At 55.8% G+C, this 18,754-nt stretch overlaps 1 protein-coding gene across 2 annotated transcripts in view; it reads right to left on the bottom strand.

Moving 5' to 3' along the window:
• cldnd1b (claudin domain containing 1b) overlaps window positions 1–17,275 on the bottom strand; it is a 25,749-nt gene extending 8,474 nt beyond the window's left edge. The window contains exon 1 of one of the 2 annotated variants that reach the window (XM_070888916.1): window positions 17,054–17,275. The gene's annotated coding sequence lies outside the window, so the exon portion shown is untranslated. The remainder of the gene's footprint in view (window positions 1–17,053) is intronic. The other variant, XM_070888917.1, reaches the window with a different exon arrangement.
• Window positions 17,276–18,754: the final 1,479 nt, after the last annotated feature.

The following is an 18,754-nucleotide window of genomic DNA, read 5'->3' as shown; positions in this document are numbered from 1 at the left end:
GAGTGAGGTGGGGGGGGGAGGGGAGTGAGTGGGGGGGGGAGGGGAGTGAGTGGGGGGGGGGAGGGGAGTGAGTGGGGGGGGGAGGGGAGTGAGTGGGGGGGGGAGGGGAGTGAGTGGGGGGGGGAGGGGAGTGAGTGGGGGGGGGAGGGGAGTGAGTGGGGGGGGAGGGGAGTGAGTGGGGGGGGAGGGGAGTGAGTGGGGGGGGAGGGGAGTGAGTGGGGGGGGAGGGGAGTGAGTGGGGGGGGAGGGGAGTGAGTGGGGGGGGAGGGGAGTGAGTGGGGGGGGAGGGGAGTGAGTGGGGGGGGAGGGGAGTGAGTGGGGGGGGAGGGGAGTGAGTGGGGGGGAGGGGAGTGAGTGGGGGGGAGGGGAGTGAGTGGGGGGGGAGGGGAGTGAGTGGGGGGGAGGGGAGTGAGTGGGGGGGAGGGGAGTGAGTGGGGGGGAGGGGAGTGAGTGGGGGGGAGGGGAGTGAGTGGGGGGGGAGGGGAGTGAGTGGGGGGGAGGGGAGTGAGTGGGGGGGGAGGGGAGTGAGTGGGGGGGGAGGGGAGTGAGTGGGGGGGGAGGGGAGTGAGTGGGGGGGGAGGGGAGTGAGTGGGGGGGGGGGGAGTGAGTGGCGTTAGATGGCATGGTGTGATGGGGGGGTGCGAGGTCTCGGCCCCCCTCCCCTCGCCCGTCACTCCCCAACCCCTTCGCAGCCCCTCCCCCTTCCTCCCTCCCCATCTCACTCGCCCTCTCCCTCGCCCATCGCGCTGCCCCCCTCCGCCTCGCTCGCCCTCGCCATCACTCGCCCCTCCCCCTCGCCCACCCCACCATGCCTTCCCCTGTCCACGATTCCCACACTGCCCAGTTGTTCCCCTTCCTCGTCCCCGGTCCCAATGACCCCACTTCGATGTCCCTGCCCCCCAGCGCAGGGCCCTTTAGTCCCCCGGACCCACCGCCCACTCCCCCTCCCCCTCCCCACAAACAGACAGTGCCGGGCTCAGTGCCTGCGATACGATTTCCAGCTGTCTGCTCTGAATCGCTCTGCTGGAACTTGACACCGCCCAGCCCTGATCCCCAGCGCTGAGAAGAGTGACCAATCCCAGATAAGGGGCTTCAGAGACATGAGGGAGCCGGAGCAGAGGGGAAAGACGAGAGGGAGGTAGAGACACAGTGAGAGACAGACAAAGCGAGATGCAGAGCGAGGGAGGGGGAGAGAGCGCGCGCGAAAGCGCGCGCGAGGGAGGGGGAGAGAGCGCGCGCGAAAGCGCGCGCGAGGGAGGGGGAGAGAGCGCGCGCGAAAGCGCGCGCGAGGGAGGGGGAGAGAGCGCGCGCGAAAGCGCGCGCGAGGGAGGGGGAGAGAGCGCGCGCGAGGGAGGGGGAGAGAGCGCGCGCGAGGGAGGGGGAGAGAGCGCGCGCGAGGGAGGGGGAGAGAGCGCGCGCGAGGGAGGGGGAGAGAGCGCGCGCGAGGGAGGGGGAGAGAGCGCGCGCGAGGGAGGGGGAGAGAGCGCGCGCGAGGGAGGGGGAGAGAGCGCGCGCGAGGGAGGGGGAGAGAGCGCGCGCGAGGGAGGGGGCGAGAGAGGGCAGAGGGCGAGAGAGGGCGAGAGAGGGCGAGAGAGGGCGAGAGAGGGCGAGAGAGGGCGAGAGAGGGCGAGAGAGGGCGAGAGAGGGCGAGAGAGGGCGAGAGAGGGCGAGAGAGGGCGAGAGAGGGCGAGAGAGGGCGAGAGAGGGCGAGAGAGGGCGAGAGAGGGCGAGAGAGGGCGAGAGAGGGCGAGAGAGGGCGAGAGAGGGCGAGAGAGGGCGAGAGAGGGCGAGAGAGGGCGAGAGAGGGCGAGAGAGGGCGAGAGAGGGCGAGAGAGGGCGAGAGAGGGCGAGAGAGGGCGAGAGAGGGCGAGAGAGGGCGAGAGAGGGCGAGAGAGGGCGAGAGAGGGCGAGAGAGGGCGAGAGAGGGCGAGAGAGGGCGAGAGAGGGCGAGAGAGGGCGAGAGAGGGCGAGAGAGGGCGAGAGAGGGCGAGAGAGGGCGAGAGAGGGCGAGAGAGGGCGAGAGAGGGCGAGAGAGGGCGAGAGAGGGCGAGAGAGGGCGAGAGAGGGCGAGAGAGGGCGAGAGAGGGCGAGAGAGGGCGAGAGAGGGCGAGAGAGGGCGAGAGAGGGCGAGAGAGGGCGAGAGAGGGCGAGAGAGGGCGAGAGAGGGCGAGAGAGGGCGAGAGAGGGCGAGAGAGGGCGAGAGAGGGCGAGAGAGGGCGAGAGAGGGCGAGAGAGGGCGAGAGAGGGCGAGAGAGGGCGAGAGAGGGCGAGAGAGGGCGAGAGAGGGCGAGAGAGGGCGAGAGAGGGCGAGAGAGGGCGAGAGAGGGCGAGAGAGGGCGAGAGAGGGCGAGAGAGGGCGAGAGAGGGCGAGAGAGGGCGAGAGAGGGCGAGAGAGGGCGAGAGAGGGCGAGAGAGGGCGAGAGAGGGCGAGAGAGGGCGAGAGAGGGCGAGAGAGGGCGAGAGAGGGCGAGAGAGGGCGAGAGAGGGCGAGAGAGGGCGAGAGAGGGCGAGAGAGGGCGAGAGAGGGCGAGAGAGGGCGAGAGAGGGCGAGAGAGAGGGAGAGAGAGGGCGAGAGAGGGAGAGAGAGGGCGAGAGAGGGAGAGAGAGGGAGAGAGAGGGAGAGAGAGCGAGAGAGAGGGAGAGAGCGCGCCAGAGAGGGAGAGAGCGCGCCAGAGAGGGAGAGAGCGCGCCAGAGAGGGAGAGAGCGCGCAGAGAGGGAGAGAGCGCGCCAGAGAGGGAGAGAGCGCGCCAGAGAGGGAGAGAGAGCGCCAGAGAGGGAGAGAGAGCGCCAGAGAGGGAGAGAGAGGCGCCAGAGAGGGAGAGAGAGCGCCAGAGAGGGAGAGAGAGCGCCAGAGAGGGAGAGAGAGCGCCAGAGAGGGAGAGAGAGCGCCAGAGAGGGAGAGAGAGCGCCAGAGAGGGAGAGAGAGCGCCAGAGAGGGAGAGAGAGCGCCAGAGAGGGAGAGAGAGCGCCAGAGAGGGAGAGAGAGCGCCAGAGAGGGAGAGAGAGCGCCAGAGAGGGAGAGAGAGCGCCAGAGAGGGAGAGAGAGCGCCAGAGAGGGAGAGAGAGCGCCAGAGAGGGAGAGAGAGCGCCAGAGAGGGAGAGAGAGCGCCAGAGAGGGAGAGAGAGCGCCAGAGAGGGAGAGAGAGCGCCAGAGAGGGAGAGAGAGCGCCAGAGAGGGAGAGAGAGCGCCAGAGAGGGAGAGAGAGCGCCAGAGAGGGAGAGAGAGCGCCAGAGAGGGAGAGAGAGCGCCAGAGAGGGAGAGAGAGCGCCAGAGAGGGAGAGAGAGCGCCAGAGAGGGAGAGAGAGCGCCAGAGAGGGAGAGAGAGCGCCAGAGAGGGAGAGAGAGCGCCAGAGAGGGAGAGAGAGCGCCAGAGAGGGAGAGAGAGCGCCAGAGAGGGAGAGAGAGCGCCAGAGAGGGAGAGAGAGCGCCAGAGAGGGAGAGAGAGCGCCAGAGAGGGAGAGAGAGCGCCAGAGAGGGAGAGAGAGCGCCAGAGAGGGAGAGAGAGCGCCAGAGAGGGAGAGAGAGCGCCAGAGAGGGAGAGAGAGCGCCAGAGAGGGAGAGAGAGCGCCAGAGAGGGAGAGAGAGCGCCAGAGAGGGAGAGAGAGCGCCAGAGAGGGAGAGAGAGCGCCAGAGAGGGAGAGAGAGCGCCAGAGAGGGAGAGAGAGCGCCAGAGAGGGAGAGAGAGCGCCAGAGAGGGAGAGAGAGCGCCAGAGAGGGAGAGAGAGCGCCAGAGAGGGAGAGAGAGCGCCAGAGAGGGAGAGAGAGCGCCAGAGAGGGAGAGAGAGCGCCAGAGAGGGAGAGAGAGCGCCAGAGAGGGAGAGAGAGCGCCAGAGAGGGAGAGAGAGCGCCAGAGAGGGAGAGAGAGCGCCAGAGAGGGAGAGAGAGCGCCAGAGAGGGAGAGAGAGCGCCAGAGAGGGAGAGAGAGCGCCAGAGAGGGAGAGAGAGCGCCAGAGAGGGAGAGAGAGCGCCAGAGAGGGAGAGAGAGCGCCAGAGAGGGAGAGAGAGCGCCAGAGAGGGAGAGAGAGCGCCAGAGAGGGAGAGAGAGCGCCAGAGAGGGAGAGAGAGCGCCAGAGAGGGAGAGAGAGCGCCAGAGAGGGAGAGAGAGCGCCAGAGAGGGAGAGAGAGCGCCAGAGAGGGAGAGAGAGCGCCAGAGAGGGAGAGAGAGCGCCAGAGAGGGAGAGAGAGCGCCAGAGAGGGAGAGAGAGCGCCAGAGAGGGAGAGAGAGCGCCAGAGAGGGAGAGAGAGCGCCAGAGAGGGAGAGAGAGCGCCAGAGAGGGAGAGAGAGCGCCAGAGAGGGAGAGAGAGCGCCAGAGAGGGAGAGAGAGCGCCAGAGAGGGAGAGAGAGCGCCAGAGAGGGAGAGAGAGCGCCAGAGAGGGAGAGAGAGCGCCAGAGAGGGAGAGAGAGCGCCAGAGAGGGAGAGAGAGCGCCAGAGAGGGAGAGAGAGCGCCAGAGAGGGAGAGAGAGCGCCAGAGAGGGAGAGAGAGCGCCAGAGAGGGAGAGAGAGCGCCAGAGAGGGAGAGAGAGCGCCAGAGAGGGAGAGAGAGCGCCAGAGAGGGAGAGAGAGCGCCAGAGAGGGAGAGAGAGCGCCAGAGAGGGAGAGAGAGCGCCAGAGAGGGAGAGAGAGCGCCAGAGAGGGAGAGAGAGCGCCAGAGAGGGAGAGAGAGCGCCAGAGAGGGAGAGAGAGCGCCAGAGAGGGAGAGAGCGCGCCAGAGAGGGAGAGAGAGCGCCAGAGAGGGAGAGAGCGCGCCAGAGAGGGAGAGAGCGCGCCAGAGAGGGAGAGAGCGCGCCAGAGAGGGAGAGAGCGCGCCAGAGAGGGAGAGAGCGCGCCAGAGAGGGAGAGAGCGCGCCAGAGAGGGAGAGAGCGCGCCAGAGAGGGAGAGAGCGCGCCAGAGAGGGAGAGAGCGCGCCAGAGAGGGAGAGAGCGCGCCAGAGAGGGAGAGAGCGCGCCAGAGAGGGAGAGAGCGCGCCAGAGAGGGAGAGAGCGCGCCAGAGAGGGAGAGAGAGCGCCAGAGAGGGAGAGAGAGCGCCAGAGAGGGAGAGAGAGCGCCAGAGAGGGAGAGAGAGCGCCAGAGAGGGAGAGAGAGCGCCAGAGAGGGAGAGAGAGCGCCAGAGAGGGAGAGAGAGCGCCAGAGAGGGAGAGAGAGCGCCAGAGAGGGAGAGAGAGCGCCAGAGAGGGAGAGAGAGCGCCAGAGAGGGAGAGAGAGCGCCAGAGAGGGAGAGAGAGCGCCAGAGAGGGAGAGAGAGCGCCAGAGAGGGAGAGAGAGCGCCAGAGAGGGAGAGAGAGCGCCAGAGAGGGAGAGAGAGCGCCAGAGAGGGAGAGAGAGCGCCAGAGAGGGAGAGAGAGCGCCAGAGAGGGAGAGAGAGCGCCAGAGAGGGAGAGAGAGCGCCAGAGAGGGAGAGAGAGCGCCAGAGAGGGAGAGAGAGCGCCAGAGAGGGAGAGAGAGCGCCAGAGAGGGAGAGAGAGCGCCAGAGAGGGAGAGAGAGCGCCAGAGAGGGAGAGAGAGCGCCAGAGAGGGAGAGAGAGCGCCAGAGAGGGAGAGAGAGCGCCAGAGAGGGAGAGAGAGCGCCAGAGAGGGAGAGAGAGCGCCAGAGAGGGAGAGAGAGCGCCAGAGAGGGAGAGAGAGCGCCAGAGAGGGAGAGAGAGCGCCAGAGAGGGAGAGAGAGCGCCAGAGAGGGAGAGAGAGCGCCAGAGAGGGAGAGAGAGCGCCAGAGAGGGAGAGAGAGCGCCAGAGAGGGAGAGAGAGCGCCAGAGAGGGAGAGAGAGCGCCAGAGAGGGAGAGAGAGCGCCAGAGAGGGAGAGAGAGCGCCAGAGAGGGAGAGAGAGCGCCAGAGAGGGAGAGAGAGCGCCAGAGAGGGAGAGAGAGCGCCAGAGAGGGAGAGAGCGCCAGAGAGGGCGAGAGGGCGAGAGAGGGCGAGAGCGCCAGAGAGGGAGAGAGCGCCAGAGAGGGAGAGAGCGCCAGAGAGGGAGAGAGCGCCAGAGAGGGAGAGAGCGCCAGAGAGGGAGAGAGCGCCAGAGAGGGAGAGAGCGCCAGAGAGGGAGAGAGCGCCAGAGAGGGAGAGCCTGACACAGACAGGCAGAGAGAGAGAGAGAGAGAGAGAGACACACAATCAGCTGGTCCTTCAGCCCCTCGAGCCTGTTACACCATTCAGCTCGATGATAGCTGATCTGCATCTTAACCCCATAATAACCTTGCCCAACAAAAAGCGATCTGTTTTGAATTTTCAATTGCTGTCCATTCCCCACAGCCTCAATAGCTTTCTGGGCGAAGAGAGTTCCAGATTTCTCGTACCCTTTGTGTAAAGAAGTGCTTCCTGACATCACCCCTGAACGGCCTGGCCCTCGGGCCGTACTTGTAACTTCTTTTTTGTGTACATGGAGCACCATGATCTGTAAACACCTATGTCGTGCCATGTACAATGCAAGGTCTGTTTCATAATGCAAGTTGAAAAGAAAAATGTAAATGTACCGTCACCCATTCCGTGTCCTGTAATGTAATTTGTCGAATGTACTACAATGTATCCCGCATTGTACCGAATTGTACTTGAACTGAAAAGCAAGGGAATGTATTGAACGGAACTGCCGTCAGCACCCAAATGTAGTGTATGGGATTGCTGACCGCAGCTAAATGTACTGAACTGCTTTTGAATGTACTGTACAAATTTTTATATGAATAAAGTATATTTTGAAACAAAAAACATTTTTTTTTAAGACTATGCCCCCTTGTTCTGGACCCCCCAGAGGAATAGTTTCTCTATCTCCCCTGTCGGATCCTCGATCACTGATTAAATCGCCCATTCAGACTTTACAGTAAGCTCTCTGATGATGAGGGGAAGCCGGGATGTGGAAAATACAACCCCACAAACACTGCGAGCAGCGGATAGGGATGCTCACTGAAGACGGAGCCCATCGTGACCTGAGCTGCCCCATCAGCCCAGATCCCCACCCACCCCCAGGAGCCATCTGTGCCTCCAGCTGCCTGAGGATTAAGTCGAGTCTGGGCAGTCTCCATCACAAATCTGTTGGGGTTGCTCAGGGGGAATCACTCTCGCATATAGAATAAAAGTTACATAGAAACGTGGAAGACAGGAGCAGGAGTAGGCCATTCGGCTCTTCTAGCCTGCACTGCCATTCAATGAGTTCATGGCTGAACATGCAACTTCAGTACCCCATTCCTGCTTTCTCGCCATACCCCTTGATCCCCCTAGTAGTAAGGACTACATCTAACTCCTTTTTGAATATATTTAATGAATTGGCCTCAACAACTTTCTGTGGCAGAGAATTCCACAGGTTCACCACTCTCTGGGTGAAGAAGTCTCTCCTCATCTCGGTCCTAAATGGCTTACCCCTTATCCTTAGACTGTGACCCCTGGTTCTGAACTTCCCCAACATTGGGAACAATTCTTCCTGCATCTAACCTGTCTAAACCCGTCAGAATTTTAAACGTTTCTATGAGGTCCCCTCTCATTCTTCTGAACTCCAGTGAATACAAGCCCAGTTGATCCAGTCTTTCTGATAGGTCAGTCCCGCCATCCGGGGATCAGTCTGGTGAACCTTCGCTGCACTCCCTCAATAGCAAGAATGTCCTTCCTCAAGTTAGGAGATCATGCCTGATCCTCTATCTCAACACCATATTCCCGTTTTCTCCCCAGACCCCTTGATGGCTTTTGTGTCTAGAAAACTATCTACTTCTTAAATATATTCAGTGACTTCTGTGGTAGAGAATTCCACAGGTTCACCACCCTCGGAGTGAAAACATTTCTCCTCATCTCGGTCCTAAATTTCCTGCCCCGTATCCTGAGACTGTGATCCCCTTGTTCTAGACTTCCTAGTTTCAGCACAGAAGGAGGCCGTTCGGCCCATCGAGCCCATGCCAGGTCTCTGCCAGATAGTTCCGCTGCCCTGCCCTTTCCCAGTAGCCCTGCCCATTCTCTCTCTTCAGGAACTGAGCCAACACCCTTTTGAAAGCCACGACAGAATCTGCCTCCACCCCGCTTTCAGGCAGCGCGTTCCATCTCCTAACCATTCGCTGCGTAAAAAAGTATTTCCTCTCGTCGCCTTTGGCTCTTCTGCCGATCACCTTGAATCGAGGACACATATAACCTTCCGGATATACTAGGGGACCGAGAGTCTAGCGAGGAGGAGGAACTGAAGGAAATCCTTACTCGTCAGGAAATTGTGTTAGGGAAATTGAAGGCTGATAAATCCCCAGGGCCTGATAGTCTGCATCCCAAAGTATTTAAGGAAATGGCCCTAGAAATAATGGATGCATTGGTGATCATTTTCCTACATTCTATCGACTCTGGATCAGTTCCTATGGACTGGAGGGTAGCTAATGTAACCCCACTTTTTAAAAAAGGAACGAAAACTGGAAATTATAGACCAGTCAGCCTAACATCAGTAGTGGGGAAAATGTTGGAATCAATTATTAAAGATGAAATAGCAGCGCATTTGGAAAGCAATGATGGGATTGGTCCAAGTCAGCATGGATTTATGAAAGGGAAATCATGCTTGATAAATCTTCTGGAATTTTTTGAGGATGTAACTAGCAGAGTGGACAAGGGAGAACCAGTGGGTGTGGTGTATTTGGATTTTCAAAAGGCTTTTGACAAGGTCCCACACAAGAGATTGGTGTGCAAAATTAAAGCACATGGTATTGGGGGTAATGTACTGACGTGGATAGAGAACTGGTTGGCAGACAGGAAGCAGAGAGTCGGGATAAACGGGTCCTTCTCAGAATGGCAGGCAGTGACTAGTGGACTGCCACTGGGCTCATGACAAGACTATGATGTGGCACTTTGGTCAAACGCCTTTTGGCAATCCACGTACGCTACGTCAACCGATTGCCCCCCCATCAACCCTCTCTGTTACCTCATCAAAAAAGTCGATCAAGTTGGTCAAACACGATTTGCCGTTAACACTCCCCCAGTCGCCAATACTGAGGGAGCGCAGCACTGTCGGAGGGGCAGTACCGAGGGAGTGCTGCACTGTCGGAGACAGTACTGAGAGTGTTGGAGGGGCAGTACTGAGGGAGTCGTGCACTGTCGGAGGGACAGTACCGAGTGAGTGTCGGAGGGACGGTACCGAGTGAGTGTCGGAGGGACGGTACCGAGGGAGTGTCGGAGGGGCGGTACCGAGGGAGTGTCGGAGGGGCGGTACCGAGGGAGTGTCGGAGGGACGGTACCGAGGGAGTGTCGGAGGGACGGTACCGAGGGAGTGTCGGAGGGGCGGTACCGAGGGAGTGTCGCAGGGGCGGTACCGAGGGAGTGTCGCAGGGGCGGTACCGAGGGAGTGTCGCAGGGGCGGTACCGAGGGAGTGCCGCAGGGGCGGTACTGAGGGAGTGTCGGAGGGGCGGTACTGAGGGAGTGTCGCAGGGGCGGTACTGAGGGAGTGTCGCAGGGGCGGTACTGAGGGAGTGTCGGAGGGGCGGTACTGAGGGAGTGTCGGAGGGACGGTACTGAGGGAGTGTCGGAGGGACGGTACTGAGGGAGTGTCGGAGGGGCGGGTACTGAGGGAGTGTCGGAGGGGCGGTACTGAGGGAGTGTCGGAGGGGCGGTACTGAGGGAGTGTCGGAGGGGCGGTACTGAGGGAGTGTCGGAGGGGCGGTACTGAGGGAGTGTCGGTACTGAGGGAGTGTCGGAGGGGCGGTACTGAGGGAGTGTCGGAGGGGCGGTACTGAGGGAGTGTCGGAGGGGCGGTACTGAGGGAGTGTCGGAGGGGCGGTACTGAGGGAGTGTTGGAGGGGCGGTACTGAGGGAGTGTCGGAGGGGCGGGACTGAGAGAGTGTCGGAGGGGCGGTACTGAGGGAGTGTCGGAGGGGCGGTACTGAGGGAGTGTCGGAAGGGCGGTACTGAGGGAGTGTCGGAGGGGCGGTACTGAGTGAGTGTCGGAGGGGCGGTACTGAGGGAGTGTCGGAGGGACGGTACTGAGGGAGTGTCGGAGGGGCGGGACTGAGGGAGTGTCGGAGGGGCGGGACTGAGGGAGTGTCGGAGGGGCGGGACTGAGGGAGTGTCGGAGGGGCAGGACTGAGGGAGTGTCGGAGGGGCGAGACTGAGGGAGTGTCGGAGGGGCGGTACTGAGGGAGTGTCGGAGGGGCAGTACTGAGGGAACGCCGCAATGTCGGCGGGGCAGTACTGAGGGAGTGTCGGATGGGCTATACTGAGGGAGTGTCGGAGGGGCGGTACTGAGGGAGTGTCGGAGGGGCGGTACTGAGGGAGTGTAGGAGGGGCGGTACTGAGGGAGTGTCGGAGGGGCGGTACTGAGGGAGTGTCGGAGGGGCGGTACTGAGGGAGTGTCGGTACCGAGGGAGTATCGGAGGGGCGATACTGAGTGAGTGTCGGAGGGGCGGTACTGAGGGAGTGTCGGAGGGGCGGTACTGAGGGAGTGTCGGAGGGGTGGTACTGAGGGAGTGTCGGAGGGGCGGTACTGAGGGAGTGTCGGAGGGGCGGTACTGAGGGAGTGTCGGAGGGGCGGTACTGAGGGAGTGTCGCACTGTAGAAGGGACAGTACTGAGGGAGTGTCGGAGGGGCAGTACTGAGGGAGTGTCGGAGGGGCAGTACTGAGGGAGTGTCGGAGGGACGGTACTGAGCGAGTGTCGGAGGGGCGGTACTGAGGGAGTTTCGGAGGGGCGGTACTGAGGGAGTGTCGGAGGGGCGGTACTGAGGGAGTGTCATAGAAACATAGCAAAATAGGTGCAGGAGTAGGCCATTCGGCCCTTCGAGCCTGCACCGCCATTCAATCGGTTCATGGCTGATCATTCCTTCAGTACCCCTTTCCTGCTTTTTCTCCATGTCCCTTGATCCCCTGAACCGCAAGAGCCATATCTAACACCCTCTTGCATATATCCAGTGAACTGGCATCAACAACACTCTGCGGCAGGGAATTCCTCAGGTTAACAACTCTCTGAGTGAAGAAGTTTCTCCTCATCTCAGTCCTAAATGGCCTACCCCTTATCCTAAGACTATGTCCCCTAATTCTGGACTTCCCCAACATCGGGAACATTCTTCCCGCATCTAACCTATCCAGTCCCGTCAGAATCTTCTATGTTTCTGTGAGATCCTCTCTCATCCTTCTAAACTCCAGTGAATAAAGGCCCAGTTGATCCAGTCTCTCCTCAAATGACAGCCCAGCCATCCCTGGAATCAGTCTGGTGAAACTTCGCTGCACTCCCTCAATACAGAGGCAGAGGGAAACAAAAAGGAGGCAAAAGCAAAAGACAGAAAGGAGATGAGGAAAAGTGGAGGGCAGAGAAACCCAAGGCAAAGAACAAAAAGGGCCACTGTACAGCAAAATTCTAAAAGGACAAAGGGTGTTAAAAAAACAAGCCTGAAGGCTTTGTGTCTTAATGCAAGGAGTATCCGCAATAAGGTGGATGAATTAACTGTGCAAATAGATGTTAACAAATATGATGTGATTGGGATTACGAAGACGTGGCTCCAGGATGATCAGGGCTGGGAACTCAACATCCAGGTGTATTCAACATTCAGGAAAGCTAGAATAAAAGGAAAAGGAGGTGGGGTAGCATTGCTGGTTAAGGAGCAAATTAAGGCAATAGTTCGGAAGGACATTAGCTTGGATGATGTGGAATCTATATGGGTAGAGCTGCAGAACACCAAAGGGCAAAAAACGTTAGTGGGAGTTGTGTACAGACCTCCAAACAGTAGTAGTGATGTTGGGGAGGGCATCAAACATGAAATTAGGGGTGCGTGCAATAAAGGTGCAGCAGTTATAATGGGTGACTTTAATATGCACATAGATTGGGTTAACCAAACTGGAAGCAATACGGTGGAGGAGGATTTCCTGGAGTGCATAAGGGATGGTTTTTTAGACCAATATGTCGAGGAACCAACTAGGGGGGAGGCCATCTTAGACTGGGTGTTGTGTAATGAGAGAGGATTAATTAGCAATCTCGTTGTGCGAGGCCCCTTGGGGAAGAGTGACCATAATATGGTGGAATTCTGCATTAGGATGGAGAATGAAACAGTTAATTCAGAGACCATGGTCCAGAACTTAAAGAAGGGTAACTTTGAAGGTATGAGGCGTGAATTGGCTAGGATAGATTGGCGAATGATACTGAAGGGGTTGACTGTGGATGGGCAATGGCAGACATTTAGAGACCGCATGGATGAACTACAACAATTGTACATTCCTGTCTGTCGTAAAAATAAAAAAGGGAAGGTGGCTCAACCGTGGCTATCAAGGGAAATCAGGGATAGCATTAAAGCCAAGGAAGTGGCATACAAATTGGCCAGAAATAGCAGCGAACCCGGGGACTGGGAGAAATTTAGAACTCAGCAGAGGAGGACAAAGGGTTTGATTAGGGCAGGGAAAATGGAGTACGAGAAGAAGCTTGCAGGGAATATTAAGACGGATTGCAAAAGTTTCTATAGATATGTAAAGAGAAAAAGGTTAGTAAAGACAAACGTAGGCCCCCTGCAGTCAGAATTAGGGGAATTCATAACGGGGAACAAAGAAATGGCGGACCAATTGAACAAGTACTTTGGTTCGGTATTCACTGAGGAGGACACAAACAACCTTCCGGATATAAAAGGGGTCGGAGAGTCTAGTAAGGAGGAGGAACTGAGGGAAATCCTTATTAGTCGGGATATTGTGTTGGGGAAATTGATGGGATTGAAGGCCAATAAATCCCCAGGGCCTGATGGACTGCATCCCAGAGTACTTAAGGAGGTGGCCTTGGAAATAGCGGATGCATTGACAGTCATTTTCCAACATTCCATTGACTCTGGATCAGTTCCTATCGAGTGGAGGGTAGCCAATGTAACCCCACTTTTTAAAAAAGGAGGGAGAGAGAAAACAGGGAATTATAGACCGGTCAGCCTGACATCGGTAGTGGGTAAAATGATGGAATCAATTATTAAGGATGTCATAACAGTGCATTTGGAAAGAGGTAATATGATTGGTCCAAGTCAGCATGGATTTGTGAAACGGAAATCATGCTTGACAAATCTTCTGGAATTTTTTGAGGATGTTTCCAGTAGAGTGGACAAGGGAGAACCAGTTGATGTGGTATATTTGGACTTTCAGAAGGCTTTCGACAAGGTCCCACACAAGAGATTAATGTGCAAAGTTAAAGCACATGGGATTGGGGGTAGTGTGCTGACATGGATTGAGAACTGGTTGTCAGACAGGAAGCAAAGAGTAGGAGTAAATGGGGACTTTTCAGAATGGCAGGCAGTGACTAGTGGGGTACCGCAAGGTTCTGTGCTGGGGCCCCAGCTGTTTACACTGTACATTAATGATTTAGACGAGGGGATTAAATGTAGTATCTCCAAATTTGCAGATGACACTAAGTTGGGTGGCAGTGTGAGCTGCGAGGAGGATGCTATGAGGCTGTAGAGCGACTTGGATAGGTTAGGTGAGTGGGCAAATGCATGGCAGATGAAGTATAATGTGGATAAATGTGAGGTTATCCACTTTGGTGGTAAAAAGAGAGAGACAGACTATTATCTGAATGGTGACAGATTAGGAAAAGGAGAGGTGCAAAGAGACCTGGGTGTCATGGTACATCAGTCATTGAAGGTTGGCATGCAGGTACAGCAGGCGGTTAAGAAAGCAAATGGCATGTTGGCCTTCATAGCGAGGGGATTTGAGTATAGGGGCAGGGAGGTGCTGCTACAATTGTACAGGGCCTTGGTGAGGCCACACCTGGAGTATTGTGTACAGTTTTGGTCTCCTAACCTGAGGAACGACATTCTTGCGATTGAGGGAGTGCAACGAAGGTTTACCAGACTGATTCCCAGGATGGCGGGACTGACCTATCAAGAAAGACTGGATCAACTGGGCTTGTATTCACTGGAGTTCAGAAGAATGAGAGGGGACCTCATAGAAACGTTTAAAATTCTGACGGGGTTATACAGGTTAGATGCAGGAAGAATGTTCCCAATGTTGGGGAAGTCCAGAACCAGGGGACACAGTCTAAGGATAAGGGGGAAGCCATTTAGGACCGAGATGAGGAGGAATTTCTTCACCCAGAGAGTGGTGAACCTGTGGAATTCTCTACCACAGAAAGTTGTTGAGGCCAATTCACTAAATATATTCAAAAAGGAGTTAGATGAAGTCCTTACTACTTGGGGAATCAAGGGGTATGGTGAGAAAGCAGGAATGGGGTACTGAAGTTGCATGTTCAGCCATGAACTCATTGAATGGCGGTGCAGGCTAGAAGGGACGAATGGCCTGCTCCTGCACCTATTTTCTATGTTTCTATGTAATAGCAAGAACGTCCTTCCTCAGACTAGGAGACCAAAACTGAACACAATATTCCAGGTAAGGGCTCACTAAGGCCCTGTACAACTGCAGTAAGACCTCCCGGCTCCTATACTCAAATCCCCTAGCTATGAAGGCCAACATACCATTTGCCTTCTTCACCGCCTGCTGTACCTGCATGCCCACTTTCAGTGACTAATGAACCATGACACCCAGGTCTCATTGCACCTCACCTTTTTCTAGTCTGCTGCCATTCAGATAATATTCTGCCTTCGTGTTTTTGCCCCCAAAATGGATAACTTCACATTTATCCACATTATACTGCATCTGCCATGCATTTGCCCACTCACCTAACCTGTCCAAGTCACCCTGCAGCCCCTTAGCGTCCTCCTCACAGCTCACACCGCCACCCAGTTTAGTGTCATCTGCAAACTTGGAGATATTACACTCTATTCCTTCATCCAAGTCATTAATGTATATTGTAAAGAGCTGGTGTCCCAGCACTGAGCCCTGCGGCACTCCACTAGTCACTGCCTGCCATTCTGAAAAGGACCCGTTTATCCCAACTCTCTGCTTCCTGTCTGCCAACCAGTTCCCTATCCACATCAGTATATTACCCCCAATACCATGTGCTTTGATTTTGCACACCAATCTCTTGTGCGGGACCTTGTCAAAAGCCTTCTGAAAGTCCAAATACACCACATCCACTGGTTCTCCCTTGTCCACTCTGCTAGTTACATCCTCAAAAAATTCCAGAAGATTCGTCAAGCATGATTTCCCTTTCATAAATCTATGCTGACTTGATTCGATCATGTCACCGCTTTCCAAATGCACTGCTATTTCGTCCTTCATGATCGATTCCAACATTTTCCCCACTACTGATGTCAAGCTAACCGGTCTATAATTACCATTTTGCTCTCCCTCCTTTTTTAAAAAGTGTGTTACATTAGCTACCCTCCAGTCAATGGGAACTGATCCAGAGTCGATAGATTGTTGGAAAATGATCACCAATGCATCCACTATTTCTAGGGCCACTTCCTTGAGCACTCTGGGATGCAGACTATTAGGCCCGGGGGATTTATCGGCCTTCAATACCATCAATTTCCTTAACACAATTTCCCGCCTAATAAGTCCTCCTGCTCACTAGTCCCCCAATATCTTTGGAAGGTTATTTGTATCTTCCTTCGTGAAGACAGAACCGAAGTATTGGTTCAATTGGTCTGCCATTTCTTTGTTCCCCATTATAAATTCACCTGAATCCGACTACAAGGTACCTACGTTTGTCTTTACTAATCTTTTTCTCTTCACATATTTATTGAAGCTTTTATATTCCCTGCAAGCTTCCTCTCGTACTCTATTTTCCCCCTCTTAATGAAATCCTTAGTCCTCCTCTGTTGAATTCTAAATTTCTCCCAGTCCTCAGGTTTGTTGCTTTTTCTAGACAATTTATGTGCCTCTTCCTTGGCTTTAACACTATCCTTAATTTCCTTTGTTAGCCATGGTTGAGCCACCTTCCCAGTTTTATTTTTACTCTAGACAGGGATGTACAATTGCTGAAGTTCATCCATGTGATCTTTAAATGTTTGCCATTGCTTATCCACCATCAACCCTTTTGGTATCGTTTGCCAGTCTATTCTAGCCAATTCATGCCTCATACCGTTGAAGTTACCTTTCCTTAAGTTCAGGACTCTAGTTTCCAAATTAAATTTGTCACTCTCCATCTTAATAAGGAATTCTACCATATTATGGTCAGTTTTCCCCAAGAGACCTCACACAACAAGATTGCTAATTAATCCCTTCTCATTACACATCACCCAGTCGAGGATGGCCAGCTCCCTGGTTGGTTCCTCGACATATTGGTCGAGAAAACCATCCCTAATACACTCCAGGAAATCCTCCTCCACTGCATTGCTACCAGTTAGGTTAGCCCAATCAATGTGTAGATTAAAGTCGCCCATGATGACTGCTGTACCTTTATTGCACACATCCCTTATTTCTTGTTTGATGCTGTCCCCAACCTCACTACTACTATTTGGTGGTCTGTACACAACACCCACTAGCGGTTTCTGCCCTTTGGAATTCCGCAGCTCCACCCATACCGATTCCACATCATCCAGGCTAATGTCCTTCCTTACCATTGCATTGATTTAATCTTTAACCAGCAACGCCACCCCGCCTCCTTTTCCTTTCTGTCTATCCTTCCTAAATGCTGAATACCCTTGGATGTTGAGTTCCCAGCCTTGGTCCCCCGGAGCCATGTCTCCATGATGCCAATCACATCGTATCCGTTAACTGCTATCTGCGCAGTTAATTCATCCACCTTATTCCAAATACTCCTCACATTGAGGCACAGAGCCTTCAGGCTTGTTTTTTTAAATACACTTTGCCCCTTTAGAATTTTGCTGTAATGTGGTCCTTTTTGTTTTTTGCCTTGGGTTTCTCTGCCCTCCACTTTTACTATTCTCCTTTCTATATTTTGCTTCTGCCTCCTTTTTATTTTTCTCTGTCTCCCTGCATAGGTTCCCATCCCCCTGCCAAGGTTCCCATCCCCCTGCCATATTAGTTTAACTCCTCCCCAACAGCACTAGCAAACACTCTCCCCTAAGATATGGGTTCCGGTCCTGCTCAGGTGCAAACCGTGCGGTTTGTACTGGTCCCACCTACCCCGAAAGAACTCGAGAACAACAATTTAAAGCGACCCTTATGTGGTGCTGTTTTACATAAGAACATAAGAATTAGGAACAGGAGTAGACCATCTAGCCCCCCGAGCCTGCTCCGCCATTCAATAAGATCATGGCTGATCTGGCCGTACACTCAGCTCCACTTACCCGCCTGTAAGTACTGAGGGAGTGTCGGAGGGGCAGGATGGAGGGAGTGTTGGAGGGACGGTACTGAGGGAGTGTCGGGCTCTGCCGGTTTACCTCAGCCTGCGGCCTCCAGCGGCTCGGTCGTTGCGCCTGCTGCGTCACCGGCTGCACCCCGCCTCCACCGGCAGCGTCACCGGCTGGACCCCGCCTCATCCGGCAGCGTCACCGGCTGGGCCCCGACCCCGTTCATGTCACTCGGGTCCCGGCCCCGCCCCTGAATGTGTCACTCGTGTTCCGGCCCCGCCCCTGAAAACATCAATCGGGTCCTGCTCCCGCCCCCGAACACGTCACTCGGGTCCCGGCCCCGCCCTCGTTCACGTCACTCGGGTTCTGATCCGTCAGCCGCGCTCGTTATCGCCGGGCGGGTGTGAGTGAGTGAGCGAGAGCGGCAAGCAGGCACCATCTGCACCCGGGGACTGTCCCTCCGCAGTGTGAGGGAGCAACACCCGCGGACTGTCCCCCCGCAGTGTGGGGTGGGGTGGGAGCGAGCGCCGCGGACTGTCCCGCACTCCTTCCATCGGCCATTACTGAACAAGACGGGGACGGGAACTACAACCACCGGCATGCCTTGCGGTGAACCAGGGCGGCTCCCTGTGCCGGGAACTCTGGGAGCTGTAGTCCGGCAGGCTGACATTTTGTCCCAATGAACCCCATTGATCCTCTCTTGACTCCCCATTGATCCTCTCTGACTCCCCATTGACTTCCACTGACTCCCCATTGACCCTCTCTGACTCCCCATTGACTTCCACTGACTCCCCATTGACCCTCTCTGACTCCCATTGACCCTCTCTGACTCCCATTGACCCTCTCTGACTCCCCACTGACTCCGCATTGACCCTCTCTGACTCCCCATTGACCCTCTCTGACTCCCCATTGACCCCTACTGACTCCCCAGTGACCCCCACTGACTCCCCATTGACCCCCGCTGACTCCCCATTGACATAGAAAATAGGTGCAGTCATAGGCTATTTGGCCCTTCGAGCCTGCACCGCCATTCAATAAGATCATGGCTGATCCTTCCTTCAGCACCACTTTCCTGCTTTCTCTCCATACCCCTTGATCCCCTTTAGCCGTAAGGGCCACATCTAACTCCCTCTTGAATATATCCAATGCATCAACAACTCTCTGCAGTAGGGAATTCCACAGGTTAACAACTCTCAGTGAAGAAGTTCCTCCTCATCTCAGTCTGAAATGGCTTACCCCTTATCCTAAAACTATGTCCTCTGGTTCTGGTCTTCTCCAACATCGGGAACATTCTTCCTGCATCTAACCTGTCTCGTCCCGTCAGAATCTTATATGTTTCTATGAGATTCGCTCTCATCCTTCTAAACTCCAGTTGATCGAGTCTTTCCTCATATGACAGTCCAGCCATCCCTGGAATCAGTCTGGTGAAGTTTCACTGCACTCCCTCAATAGCAAGAATGTCCTTCCTCAGGTTAGGAGACCAAAACTGTACACAATACTCCAGGTGTGGCCTCACCAAGGCCCTGTACAACTGTAGCAACACCTCCCTGCCCCTGTACTCAAATCCCCTCGCTATGAAGGCCAACATGCCATTTGCTTTCTTAACTGCCTGCTGTACCTGTATGCCAACCTTCAATGACTGATGTACCATGACACCCAGGTCTCGTTGCTCCTCCCCTTTTCCTAATCTGTCACCAT

This window comes from Pristiophorus japonicus, chromosome 9 (genome assembly GCF_044704955.1).
Source record: "Pristiophorus japonicus isolate sPriJap1 chromosome 9, sPriJap1.hap1, whole genome shotgun sequence".
In the NCBI taxonomy this organism is placed as follows: domain Eukaryota; kingdom Metazoa; phylum Chordata; class Chondrichthyes; family Pristiophoridae; genus Pristiophorus; species Pristiophorus japonicus.
This window is presented reverse-complemented; position numbering and strand designations above follow the sequence as displayed.